The sequence below is a fragment of the Thrips palmi genome, unplaced genomic scaffold (assembly GCF_012932325.1).
Source record: "Thrips palmi isolate BJ-2018 unplaced genomic scaffold, TpBJ-2018v1 HiC_scaffold_12, whole genome shotgun sequence".
Taxonomy (NCBI): Eukaryota; Metazoa; Arthropoda; class Insecta; order Thysanoptera; family Thripidae; genus Thrips; species Thrips palmi.
Window position 1 is genome coordinate 8,353,749 of NW_023144623.1, and position 14,011 is coordinate 8,367,759.

A 14,011-nucleotide genomic window follows, 5' to 3' on the forward strand; every position below is an offset into this window, starting at 1 on the left:
CACACACACATGCACGTACACGCACGCGCACACACAAACACAGCTTCTTTCTCCGTGGCGCCGCCTCGGTATTGGAACAAGTTCCCCGCCCAACTTGCATGAGTGCCCCGGCGCCGCTTCGCCGCTTCGCCGCTTCGCCGCTCGGCCGCTTGGCCGCCGCTTTCTAAAGCCAAAGCCCGGGCGCACTTTTTAATTAGCGCTAGCGCGACGTATATTGCGGCACGAAACTAGTGCGGCCGCCTCGCCCGCCGCTCCCGGACGAAAAAGCGCTTTGTTCGAAACAGCGGAGCGTCGGCATGGTGGCCGGGGCGACGTCGCCGTAAAAAAATGGCCACTCCCTTTACACATGCAGGCGCACCGCGGCGCCGCGGCGGCAGGGCGAGGCGCAGCGAGCAGCGAGGACCGCGCCGAGATGAGTTGGTTAAACTTTGAGGGCGGCTTGACCTGGCCGTGGCGTGGCGTGGCGGGGGCGGGGCGTGGCTGAGCCTCGCGGAAGGGGGCCGTTTTAATAAAATAAGACGACGCCGCGTGCGTGGAGGGGGCGGCCATAAAGCAGCCGGCTAAATAAACAATAGGCCAGTTAGGGAAGGACGCGAACCGAACGTGCCCGGGGTCGGCGAGGCCGCCGAGGCCGCCGAGGCCGTGGGGCTGGTCGGTGGAGCCCCGGGTATTTACCCCCGGCCTACTTCCCTTCCTGGGTGCCTGACACTGCCTGCGGCCTGCGGGTAAAATGCGGCGCAGAACGAAAAGAGGCTTTCCGGGATAATCCCGGACTGCAGGGACACGGCGTGGCGCGCGGCGCCAAGGAAGGCGCCGTAATGGCCCCTGCGAGTGTGGCGCGGGGCGCGTGTGTCTGAAATATCGGTCTGGCTGGCGGCCTGGTCGGCCCGGGGCGCTACTTACACGCGGGACGTGCTGTGTAGGGTGATTAACTCTATCTTTCCTGTTTCTGTCTGTCTGTCTGTCTGTCTGTCTGTCTGTCTGTCTGTCTGTCTGTCTGTCTGTCTGTCTGTCTATCTGCCTGTCTGCCTGTTCGGCGTCGGTCCGCGCGTCCACCGCGACGGACAAGCTGCTTACCCTCTTGGCCGTCTCCACGAGTGCCTTTCACCACTACTTACCGAGTGGCGCCGCAAGCCGCAAGCCGCGAGCTTCGGGAAGCTTCGGGAAGCTCGGCCGCGCTGACCGCACCACTTCGGGTCACGCGGTCCGGCCGGCCGGACGTCGAACGCGCCCGACGGAGAGTGTTGGAGGAAATGTGCTCGAAGCCAAGTTGGTCGCCGAGCCACTTATGTAGGCCCGGATTACTCCGAGTCTAAGTGGCAGAGCGGCATGGCACGCCAGCCAGCGCCAAGGCCCGGCCCGTTCGAGGGGCTTGGGCTTCGGGCTTCTACTAGTGGCGCAATGCGCGCAGAGGCAGCGAAGCGGCAGCGCGGTGGCGGAGTGGACCACTAGTGCACGATACACACACACACACACACACACACACACAATGAGCGCAAACACGCGGAATTGGATCTATTATACTCCGTTGTCCACGTGGAATGGGACCCCGCGGGTAAACAATTTGGTGCTCGCGCACTGCGCATGCTCAATTTATGGCACACATGTATTTTTTTGGTGGTAAGGGGGGGGGGGTGAAGAAAGGGAAGGGGATAGCAGGGACAAAATAACTTTATCAACATTTAATAAACACGTGTGTTTTCCGCGCGTTAAGAGGAATGGCGGTGAGCCTCTAATGGTAATGGCAATGTGAAGTCTGCAACGCGTAGCAGGCTAGCGGGTTGCCTATGCTCGACTCTGCGGGCGCACAGCCCGGCACCGCCAGGGACCAGCAGGGCTGCCTTGGTTGGAAGCAGTGTCGGATCCAGAGCCGGCCTGGGGAAGGGGCAAGGCAGCACTCCTTGCCTACGCACAGGGGGCTTTTTGCCCACCTTTCAGGCGGCCATAATTCAATCTGAACTTGCTCCGCGCTTTTATGTTTGGCGCAGAAATGGAGGATTCTAGGATCACCCGGTCCGAATGCATAAAAACGAGATGAGGCCCTCTGCCATGGAGTGCCGTTTGCTTGCCGAAAGGCGGGGCGGGGCGGGGTGGGGCGGGGCGGGGCAGCCGGCCTTCCTTGCAGTGGGCCGCCCCGCCACCCTCGGCCGGCCGTGTCATCGGGGTGACGCACTTGGATGCGATAGCGGGCGTGGCGGACCGTGGCGGGGCGGGGCGGGGCGCGGCGGGGCGGGGCGCGGCGGGGCGGGGTGAAGCAGTAAGGCGACAGGCGTGCATCTTCTCGGAGTCGGTGAAGTTGAAACGGACTGCGTGATCATAGAGGTTGGGTGGAGCGCGCCCCAGACGACCTCCCCCCCCCACCATCCACGTCCCCGAGCAGGGCGTGAAGCAGAGCGCCACTCCTAATTCATCCTTTATCTTCTGGCTGCGGAAGACGACGCTGTGCATCCATCTCAATTCTCTCTTTTCTATTGTTTTTTAGCAGATGATACCTTCACACTTGAAACATACTTAAAACTACTATACACATGAAGGTGTCAGCGTGCTTTTACTCTCGAGTCCAGAAACGAAGCGCGTAGGAAACCAAACGAGTATAAACCGAGAAATTTGAAAGGGAAAAGAAAAAATTTGAACTCTACACCCCCTCCCCAGTCTTAATGGGGAGGCCTCCTGCTTTACTTCGGTGTTCGGGATGGGAACCGGTGCTATCAGGTACCTGGGGTTAATCCCGTCAGCGACCCAAGCGTTCGCCGGGGGACCCAGTAGGACCCCAAAGCTCAGGCAGCTGGGTGAGAGCACCCAGTACGAAGCTCTTAGAGGGGCGGGACGTAGAGTGAGACGACAGAGAGACAGAGAGAGACTCAGACAGAGAAGAGGTTTGGTGGGAGCTTCTTGTTTTCGTAGGGTTGGTTGTGTACCCCATGGTACCCCCACTGTCCGGCGCTCCCGTACCGAACATACAGCGTTTTAGGCCAGCTTCAAAGGACTTATCATCGCCTCCCCGACAAGTCAAGGAGGCACCACCCGCAACCACACACCGGGTGGTCTGGATTGATGGATCAAATACGCCATCGCTCCAGTGCCGAGGCCAACCCGCCGAAGCGGATTGCTTTTTAGACACCCACAGCGGAGTGGCCAGGTGAATGTGACTCTGACCACTACGCTATCACGCTTGTACGTCTGGCAGCGTGTTGGACGACGGGTTTGAGTTGCAGTGGGAGGAAGGCGGTCGAAAAATGTAATGAAATGATGGGATTCGATCCCCGGACCCCGCCATCGGGATCGCACGACCTTACGCTCTCGGCCACCACGGCCCATGATGAGGGGATCGGCGTGAGTTGGGTTCTTGACGCAACAGGACTCGACCGACCTGGTCAAAATTTCGCAAGAAGTTGGGGGAGTCGAACCGCCGACCCTAGCACTGAGAACCGACGCCTCTACTCCCTGGACCACCACGTCCCATGCTCGGAGTGGGCTCACGTTTACGGGTTTGAACCGCACTGGGTGAGGCAGTAAAATTAAATGGAAATATTTGTTAGGAGTCGAACCTCCGGCATGTGGGCCTGTTGCACACGGCTCCGCTCTCATGGCCTCGAACCACCACCCTTAGGATAGCAAGTCGAAAAAACTTTTGTGACGCTGGTATTCGAACGCCGGCCTGCGTTAACTCGATCCCACGTCTCTAACCTCTCGGCTATCACAGCAGTTGTAAAACGCGATGGATCATCTGCTTTCATTAACGTTCGTTGAATGAGATTTTTTAGGTTCAAAACGCGATTCGAAACGGGCTGGGCACGACAACTCGGGGGGCTGAGCCGTGCCGTGCCGTGCCGGGGATGAGGGAAGTCCTATTAGGAATCTCGCTCGCGCTGCAAATGCCGACGGGGAGGGGAGGGGGTAATATGACCACGACAGTGGTATGCGTGCTCCATGCACGGGTATCTAGGTATGCCGTGGGCGTGGCGTGGGCAATGCCGAGGGGGGAGGGCAGGGACTAGTCTGTGCGCGCGGAGCGACGCGAAGCGGGTGGGGGTAACCGAGACCGAGGTGACGACGGCGTCCTCCACCGCCACTTCCCACGTGTCACGGACGTCGGGGCCGTCGGCGTCGAGGACGACGGTGGTGAGGTGGGAGTGCGACAGGCCCGACCCGACGGGGTGCACGTCGGCGTCGGCGCCACGGCCAACTGGTGGCGGCAGTGTGGCGGCAGCAGCGTAGCAGCGGCCGTGTTTGCGGGCGTAATCACCCGCAGGCACAGCAGGCTGCCTCCGAACAGCGCTCTGTCCCTCTCGCACTCGCGGCACGCCGCGGAGGGGTGCGATCGAGACAGAGGACGCGGTTCGGAATCAACCTGCAGCCGGTGGCGGTAAACATTTGACTGCACACTGATTCCGAGAGTCGTTCCCTGCCTTTCTCGCACCCATTCGCGACGGCCCGCGAGTGCGGGAGAGACAGAGCGACGAAAACGACTCTCGGAATCAGTGTGCAGCAGCACGTGGCGCGGCACTGCGCTCGCACCGCGCCCGCGTGTGATTTAGGGCGGCGTGCGCGAGCGTGCTCTCCAGCAGGTGCTCCTTGACTTGCCGCTGGAGCGGCCCGGCTCGGCGGGCTGCGCGTCTAGGTAACGCGATCCGCCCCGAGGTGCGGCTTCGGCTCGGCTCGGCACGGCTCGGCTCCGCTCGGCTCAACTCCGCTCCGCTCGTCGCGGCTCGGCTGCTCTAATTGTCACACGGGCACCCCTCTTTGTCACATTATACTGGCTGAGCCCCACCACCAAAGACCTTGCCAACATTTCCCCCTTGTGTGCCCCCCGTCCCGTCTCCCACATGTACTACAATCTTATTCGCTCACATATGTCGGCCAGAAGTGGGTACACTGCAGCGTCCAGGGACAGCAGTCGGAATGTTCGGCTCGACAGGCAGGCAGACAGACAGACAGATAGATAGATAGACAGACAGACAGACAGACAGACAGACAGACGGACAGACGGGCCAGCACGGCGGGATCGCGGCATGGACGAGAATTTTTCCGGCGAGGATGCGCGCGGAATGTGCGAACAACAAGAAGGGCGGGAACAACAAGAGAACGCGCGCTGCAAAATAAATCCGGGGCCGAAACGGCGAAAATCCGTTGCGAAAAGTGGTCATTCCGCGGAGACGGGGCGGCGGGGCGGGCCGGTACAATGCAAGACAGATGAATGGCAGTCGTGCCAATAGCCGCGAGAAGAGGCGGCGGCGGGCGCGGATAAATGTTGCCTCGTAAAACCGGGGAATTCATATCGACAGGTTGGCAGGCCTGCTGCATTAGTTCCTCGCAGGCCGCCAGATAGCGCCACGCGGCGCTGCGGGGCGCTTCCGAACTCTCTGTCTCTGTCGCTGTCACAGGGCGTGGGTGCGAGAGAGACAGAGGGCTCGGTGGAGGGGCAGCCCGCTGCAGACGACGCTCCTCTGGCCGGAACTCTCCGGCAAGGTATTCCGTTTGAAGGCGCGCAACCGCTCCTCCGCGCCGTCACTGGAAAAGGCGGCGGGCGAGGCGCAGTGGGCTTACTCCGTCTAGTCCGACTCCGTCTCCGTCGGGCCAAGTATGCTCAAGGGATGTCCAGCGGGACGGCCCTGAGCCCCCGCGGCCCAGCGGCCCAGCGCCTCTCCAGGCCAAAGGGGCCTAGCTGAGATTCTCTTCAGAAATATGCCGGATTCCTGGCCTCGGCGCGGCACGGCACGCCGGCCTGGCCGGCCTGGCCGCTGCAGCCTGCTGATTCGTGGCCGGTGGGCCGAACTAATCGCTGGGCCAAGTTGGGCGAGGCCTGGCCCAGGCCTGGCGAGGCGGGGAGCCGGCCGAAGTGGCAGGCCGTGTGCACATTGGGGTTCAGGATGCCCAGGATAATACGGTGGGCCGCTCTGTTTCCAACTTTATCATATGCGGCTCGGCTCTCGGGGACCTGTTGCCAGGCCCAGGCCCCGGCCCCGGCCCCGTGGCGGGGCAGGCCTGGAGGAGGCCCTGCCGAGGGGGAGCGGGGCGCGGAGCGGGGGCAGCCGCCGTACGCCCCCAGCCGGAAAACGCGCCCCGCCTGGAAAAGGAGTCCCTGCCACCTTGTAATATCAAAGGTGCGCTGTCTCTCTCGCACTCGTGGGGCGCCCCGTGGCGGCGTGAGAGAGACGGAGCTGCTCCGTTGGGCGGTGCGGTTGCTTGTCTTGCTCTGATACACTCTTTCCTGCCACACTGCCCCTGAAAAAAAATCTACCGTGGACGCTCTCGGGGAGGGGTGGGGGAAGTCGTCTCGGGGCAGCGACTGCCGTGGACAGGTGAAGAGCATAGACCCCGATTCAAACAAAACAAAAAAAAAAAAAAAAGAAAAAAAACACAGGCTGTTTAGTGCGAACGACGAGTTCCGAACGGATTCTACCACGCAGCACTCACGCCAGCCAACCCAACGCGTTGTTTCTCCTTGCACGAGTTAGGTTGGCCGCCCTGTTTGGCGCGATTTCGCGCCCACCGCGCCACTTGACCGCACGCCGCGCAATCGGCCAAGTTGGCAACTTTGGTAAACAAAGGTGCGCCGACCTAATGCGGTTGGAACGCGGAGCCGTGACCCGGCGGGGTGCTGCGAAAGCATGCGCGGTACCAACCTTGCCGCAAGACTACACAATTTAATCTAAAATCCCTTCAATGTGGACCTAAAAAAGGAGCAACAGCAACAACAACGAAAACAACAGGAACCAACGTCTTCCCCGCCGTCCTACATCTTGCTTATTCCGGTCTTAATTTCCTCCGTCCAATGCTGCCAACGGCTGCCCCTGGGCTGCCCCGTCGTCCCCCGGGGAGCACGAGTATAAATTGGCTTTGTTATTATTATAAGCCGCGCAGTGCTGCCACTACTCGCAACGCGAATCGCAACCACCACCCCCGCGTCGTTGAGGTCAGGCTGGGCACGCCGGCCTGGCACGCCACGCCACCGGGAAACAGGCGTTCATTACACCGTGAGGCCACGACGCCGACCTCGACGAGGGCCTCGACGTGCACCTCCTGCACCGCGACGGCATTTTTGTGACGTGTCCGGCCCAGGGAACCGGAAGAAAGTTGATCTCGTGTGTGTGTGTGTGTGTGTGCGTGTGTGTGTGTGTGTGTGTGTGTGTGTGTCCCTCCGTGTGTCGCAGGACCTCGATATTGTTTTGTCGTCCGCACGCATTGTGCGTGCGTTTATATAGGTGCGCGAGAGTGTGCGTGAGTCCCTGACTCTCTCTCTCTCTCTCTCTCTCTCTCTCTCTCTCTCTCTCTCTCTCCCTCTGTGTGTGCGTGTGTGTGTGTGTGTGTGTGTGTGTGTGCCCGTTTTTCCATCACCGGAATGTTGGCGGCGGCAGGCACGCCGCCCAGCAGGACTACCAACATAACGCAATGACACGCCAGCCAGCATCGCGACGCGCGCGCGGTACAGGGGGGAGAGGAAGATATGGAACTCGAATGAAACGAAGGAAAAAAAAAACATAATAAAACCGTAGAAATAATTCAGGAACCGTGTTTGGTGGGGCGCCTGTCATATATAAGCGCATTTTTTGCCTGCAAGAAGCACGGCGGGTTGCAACGCGCCAGGCAGGGGCAGGAGGACGTCAAAGGTAGCGCGAGGGTCATTGAATGATGTGTGCAGTAGGGGAAGCGCGTCGAAAATGTAAAAAAAGAAAAACAAACGAAATAAAATGGGTCGCCTGCTCATTGGCCGCCTGGAAGGCTGGAAGGCTCCCTGGAAGGCTCCCTGGAAGGCGGCGAGGCTCCATGGCACGCCTTCACGCTTCTCCCCAGTGTAATAGCCGCCAAACAAATTCGCCGTTGTCAGCTCTAATTCGGGCCACTTAATATGCACCCCGCGGAGCCGCGCGGAGCTACGCGAGGCGAGCAGGCGCCTCCAAGACGGCCGGCAACTTTGTGTATATACTTGTTACGGCGGAGGTGGTCGGGCGGGGCGGGGCGGGCCGCGGCACCTTGCGGACTGGTTATTGGCGCCCGCCACTTCCGGTCGCTGTTGCGCGGCTTGGCGGCTAATCCGATAGTTTAGCCAGTAGTTGCCGTCCCCGCCGCCACGGCGACCGAGGGGGCGCTGCGCGCGCTGCGGCGCGGCGGTGTGATGATGGATGACGAAGAGGTGGCCCCGCCTGCCCCGCCTGCCCCGCCTGGCCTGCCTGGCCCTGCATTGTGGGGGCAGGCACTCTGCCACTCTGCGGGCTTGATTCCGAGATTCGTCGCTCTGTCTCTCTCGCGCCGGTACGGCACGCCCCGTGAGTGCGAGAGGGACAGAGCGACGAAAGCGACTCTTCTCGGAATCAGTTCGCGTCGACGCGCCTCATCTGCCGAGCGGAGATTTGGAGGCAGCATCATCGGGTGAATTGCAGATGCGGCGGTTGCGGCGGTGCTGAAAGCGGCTGAAAGCCCGGGGGGTGGGGGGCACTCGACACCCAGCACAGCAAGGCCGTGACCGACCAGGCCCACTCGCGGCCTACCCTCCGAAACAACAGCGTCCACTGCTTCAAATCTCTAGTTTTGCAGCGATTCTAAATCGGCAAGGTTACTCGGTGTGCGTGTGCAGAGTGAGGACCACAGGCGTGAAACCGGTAGCGCGCCCCGCCTCGAAGCTCCCCGTCTGCAAGCACACCGGAAGTCCGCCCGGAAGTGAGCCCCGGGAATGCATTAATGTAAATGCCCGCGCAAATGAGTCCGAGATGGCGGCGACCTTCGCCGGGCCGGGGATCAAAAACTGCCAAAAATAAGGCAATCTCAGCGGGGCGGGGGTGGCGGGTGGCGCATGCAGCGGCCTGTCTTGCATATCCGCCGTCCGAAAGTCAACTTTACAATTCAATTTAACTTTCGGGGGCGTGGCGGGGCACGGCGTGGCGGGCCGGGGCGCGTGCGAGCCATATTGTATTGCAAATGGAAACAATCACCGTGAGGCCGGGCCGGGCCGGGCCGGGCTGATCCGCGGACCGCTTTTGTCCCGCGTTCAAACTCAATTTACCCTCTTCTCAAAATATTTTGCCCGGACACAATTCATTTTTTTTCTCCGCCGCGGCGGCTCGTCTCTTCGCGCTGCGAGTTTAGCGATGCCTCCCTCCCCGTCAATCCGCCGCCCTGACTGTCCCCGTCTCTCTCGCACCCTTGCGGGACGACCCGCGAGAGAGACAGAGTCGCCACCAGCGCGATAATGCGGCACACACGCTGGCAATGAAGGGGTGATCATCTCTTTCAACGCGGAGAGTGAAATTGAAAACCAAGCACGCTATGCAGCGGTGCACGCCGCCGCCTCCAGACGCACCGCCCCACCCCGCGCGTCCATATCCGACTGCATATTAATATGTATAGATATTTATTAGCCGGTGGGGTGGCTGGCCTGGCTGGCCTGGCCGGGGCGGCTCTGGATGGGCTGGACCCCATGGGACCCCGGCGGGTTCCCGGTCGGTCCCGGGGACTGGGGACCCCACCGCCATAGTCCCGGCAGGCTCTCCGCCCACCGGCCCCGCCTCCGCCACCTGTGGTGGTGTATATGGGGCCTTGTTACCGGTTTGTGCACGGGGGCTGCTGCCGCTGCCGCGCACATCAAACTAATTAATTTATTTGCCTGGAAAAGCGGCATTTTATTACGACGGCGCGCCCCGGAAAACTATTTTAATATAAAGGTGTGCGTTACGGCGAATTATTATCATGGCCCGACATTTATCGGAGGCAATGCGTCCGCGGAGTGCTCTACCAGTAACAACAATAACAACAACAACAACAACAACATAGTTGAAACCGGTTCGAAAGGGCGAATTCCCTGTATCGCGTCACCACACATGCCACAGTCCGCCGAAAGGATGCTCCATCGGCCCAGCGGGCCAGCAAAACGAGCCGCCCTGTTTTTTTCGATTTGTTTGAAAAAGCAAAGTGAGGCATGAATGGGACACGGGAGTGACGTGTGCGGTCGCTTCGGCCAGCGAATGCACTATACTGACTGGACTGGCCTTATTGGCGGCCACTGGGCTCTTTGTGGCCGGGAACAATATCGCTGTGTGTGTGTGTGTGTGTGCGCTGCATTCCAGCCAATGCCACGGTGTACGTCACACGGACGCGCCGACTCCACCACCATCAGCGCCATCCCGGTTCGACAAAGCAGCCAGCAGGTTACAATATAACAATAACGATATTGGACGGGTCACTGGGGAGCGGAGCGCGGAGCCGATGATTGGCGTTGTCATGGCGACGCATAAGCCCTGCCGGACCTGCGGGGCCGCAGCCGACCACACACGCGAAGTGGTGTGGTGACCGCACTGCGCCGCACTGCGCCGCACTGCGTCAGGCCGGCCAATCGTCTCTCAGCGAAAATCATTATTTCCGACGCGGGCCAGACTGTGCGCACGTTGGCTGCCATGCACGCGGCCTGCTATTTGCGGGTACACTACTAATCCCATCCTCCCTCCCCCTCCCCTCAATCCACCTGCCCGCCGCCGCCGCCACTACATCCCTCTGTTGTTGCATTATCGTGTTGCAATGCGTTGCATCGGCGCTGGAATGTAACATGCATCGTCACACAAAGCATTCCCCGCGCTCCCTCGCCACTCCCCGCCCCTCGCTCTGCCGCTCCGAAACAGCACCGGAATTAATTGCGATCAGTAAGGACCTAACGACACCGCGCCGTCAACAACAACAAAAACAACATCAAACTTATCAGTGTGACGTCAGGACGATTACTGCACGCTTTTTCAAACCTCACCGAATGTAAGGACGCTTACGTTCTCTTGATAAATATGTGAGTGTCTCGTGTGTGAGAGTCGGAGGTAGTGGAAATGGTGGTGGGCTCCAGGTGCTGGACACGCCACTAAAACACAGCACTGTGACACGGAATAGCTGATGCGTAGTGGCTGATGCTTGCTGCTGCCGCCGGGCCCAGCAGTCTGCCTCGCAGTCTGCCTGGCAGAGCGACCTGCTGTACTGTATTCCCTTTTCGTTCCATCGGCTCAGAAAAAACGTCGTCCCGCAACTGCACAACGCGTCTCGAGTTTTTGAAACGGTTTCGTATTGGTCGTTGGGACGGTCGGACCAAAAACAGAGCCCGACAGAAAATACTTTCCTCCGAAATGTCGCAGGCCGGAAAGGTAAGGCGGCAGACGAGTGACCACGGCCGCTGGATAGGTGGCGTAGGTTGACTGGACTGCATACCTGACCGGCCGGCCGGCCCGGAGTTTCGCGGAGAATTTGTAGCATTTCACTGCAGCGGCTGACGAATGCGAATGCTTCCAGTGTTATTGGGGTGGTTTGCGGGGGCGGGACGGGCGGAAGAAATAAAGGGTAGGCCGCTGGAGGCCGCCTGAGGCTCTCTTCGCCATTTGTCAAAGCTCCTTGCCTCTCGCCGCGAACTTGCAAGAAAACAGCGTTGCAATCCGGTGCAATCCATCAATAACTGTGTGCAGCCCGAGTGCAGCTGTGCTCGCTGATTAATCGCAGTGTGATAACAATGCCGCGGTAATTTATTTTCTTTCTCCCGGCGACCCTCCTGCCCTCCGGCACTTCGGGCTCGCCCCCGAGACCGTCATGCTGGTGGTGGCCGTCGGTATGTGGCAGGGCCGGTAGGGCTACGAGACCGAGTCCGAGGGGGGCCCAAACTGGCTGCCTGTAACACTGTACGTCCCATACTACTGAGGCTTTCGGAGGCGTCCTCATCGGGCGGCCCACCGCTGTCTCTCCTCGGTGTGATACGCATTCTCGCTTCACGGCCTTCATGGCCATCACGGGGTGCGCCAGCAGCGTGGAAACGGACGCCTAGCACCGCCCGGCCATGGCCCGGCGCTCCGCCCGCCGGGAGTCTCCCCTTGTTCCTGTGAAGTATTACGCGGTGTCGGGGGCAGCTGCTGCTGCTACGGTGCGCGCCGGCCCGGCGTTCCCTTCCACCCCAACGAGCTGCTGATTCAGAATGTGACCGCTAGAGTGCGAAAATTACCCCTTGACCGCTCTCCGGCGCGCAGCTGCTGCAGACTTGCGCGCCGGGTATTCATTGTGTTTTCAGCGGCACTGCTCCCTGTTTTGTCGGGGGAAATGTTTCGCCTGTGCAAACACTCAATTAGACGGGGTTGCCTCGGGAAAGGATGTAGAGCCGGCCTGATTGAGACAGATGGGCCGAGCCGTAAGTAGCTGGGCGGTAGCCTCGCGCGAGGGCGCAAGTAGCCTCGCACGAGGGCGCGGCGCCGCGCGAAGCGTGAAGCGCGGGACGGGGGAAATATGGGTGTTGGGAGAAGGCTGGTGCTTTATGTTACCTGCGCTGCAGCCCGGCAACTAAGGGCCTCTGGGCGGTAGTGACCCGCTGGGCGGTAGTGACCCGCTGGGCGGTAGTGACCCGCTGGGCGGTAGTGACCCGCCCCAACGACGTGGCGGTCCGGGCGTCCGGGTCGAAGAGGGTCGCGTCCATCTGGGCCGCACTCCACAGCTCGAGAGCACCGGCCTCACCTCAGGACGACGGCGGCTGCTCCGCGCTGCTCCGCCATGCATGCGTAGGGCAGCCCCCGCCCCGCCCCGCCCCGCCCCGCCCCGCCCGGTCTCCGCAGCGTCCCGAAGTGGGTCAAGCAGCCGGTCGGGTGGCGCGGGCGCCGTGCGGGCGGGCAGACCCGCAGCGCTCCGGTGCGCGGTGCGCGGGGCTGCGGCCTACCCCCGAGGCGCCCGCCGCCAACAACAACAAGTACAACCAGCAGCCCGCCACAGCGCACCGCTGTCTAATGGCTGGCAATCACGGGCCGGTCTGGCTGAGCTGGCAGCGCCCTGGCCGCCCAGCCCGAGCTGGCAGCAGCAGCGCACGTGCAAGTGACTGGGTCACGTGACGGGAATCGGGCCGTCGTCTGCTCATCTTGACGTGGCCCCAGTGGCCGCCTCTGCCACCCCGTTGTGGCCGCTGCGGGCTGGACCCGAATCGGCCTCTGTCTCTCTCGCACCCCTGTGGGATTCCCCTCGAGTGCGAGAGACACATAGCGATGCTAGCTGCCCGGCTGCTGCCCGCCCTGATTGATGGTTCCACGCCTCCCTCATCGACGTCCGGACGGTCCGGCATGACGCGTGCCTTCCAGCCATTTCTTAACGCGTTTGCGGTCCGTGTGTTGAATGGCTGGATGGCTCCCCCCAAACGCTCTCCTTTTTTCTTCAAAATAAATTTCCCGCCTTTTTTTCTTCAGGAAAGCGCGTGTGGGCCTCGCCGGCCTTGCCCTACCTCCATTGCGACAGTGTTGCTGGAGGCTGGATCGCCCGGAGTGGCCTCCAGGACGAGAGTGGCGCGCCTTGTACGGTCCAAGGGGAGGGGAGGGGGAGGAAGACTTTTGCCGCAGCTGCTGCGGAGTATAGTGTAGTGGCGAGGGCGGGCACCGCGCGGCCACGCGGAGAGAGAGGGTGGGACACTCGCAGGGGAAATCAAAATAAGTACAATACTTGTAGCAAGTCGCCGTGGCGGCCATGCGCGTCGCGGAAAGAGATCAACTAGCGCCGCCAAGACGTCTCCGAACACAGTTGCCAAAACCCCGAAAAAAGAACTGAAGAAAAGAAACAACATCAAAGAGAGTTCTCAACAAAAGGAAGCACCCACAATTGCATCCCCAATAGTGTACTATCCGTTTGCAGTGCAGCTGCGAGGTGGACCGGGCCGCTGGTGCCGGATTGATCCACTTAGCAGTAAGCCCGCGCGGCCCCACATTAGCAGATTGCCACAGGCCTTCACTGCGCGTGTGGCAAGCCTGCAGGCCCCGTAGGACTCCTCGTTCCGAGTCGCCGAGTAACAAAATAAAAGCCAAAGCTCGAGTCGGCGAATGGATGGCTTCAAGTCTGCGTCCCAAGGTACGTCGCCGCGAAGAGCAAAGCATTCACCTGGAGGCCCGCTGGGGCCCACTGGTGAAACAAAGGCATAAAAATTATGCCCCTAAAGGGCGTAAACGATTTACGCCCTTAAAGGGCATAAATCGTTAATGCCTTTGGGAAGGGCATTAAAATTTTGCTTGAAATTCCTATACCATTTACGCCC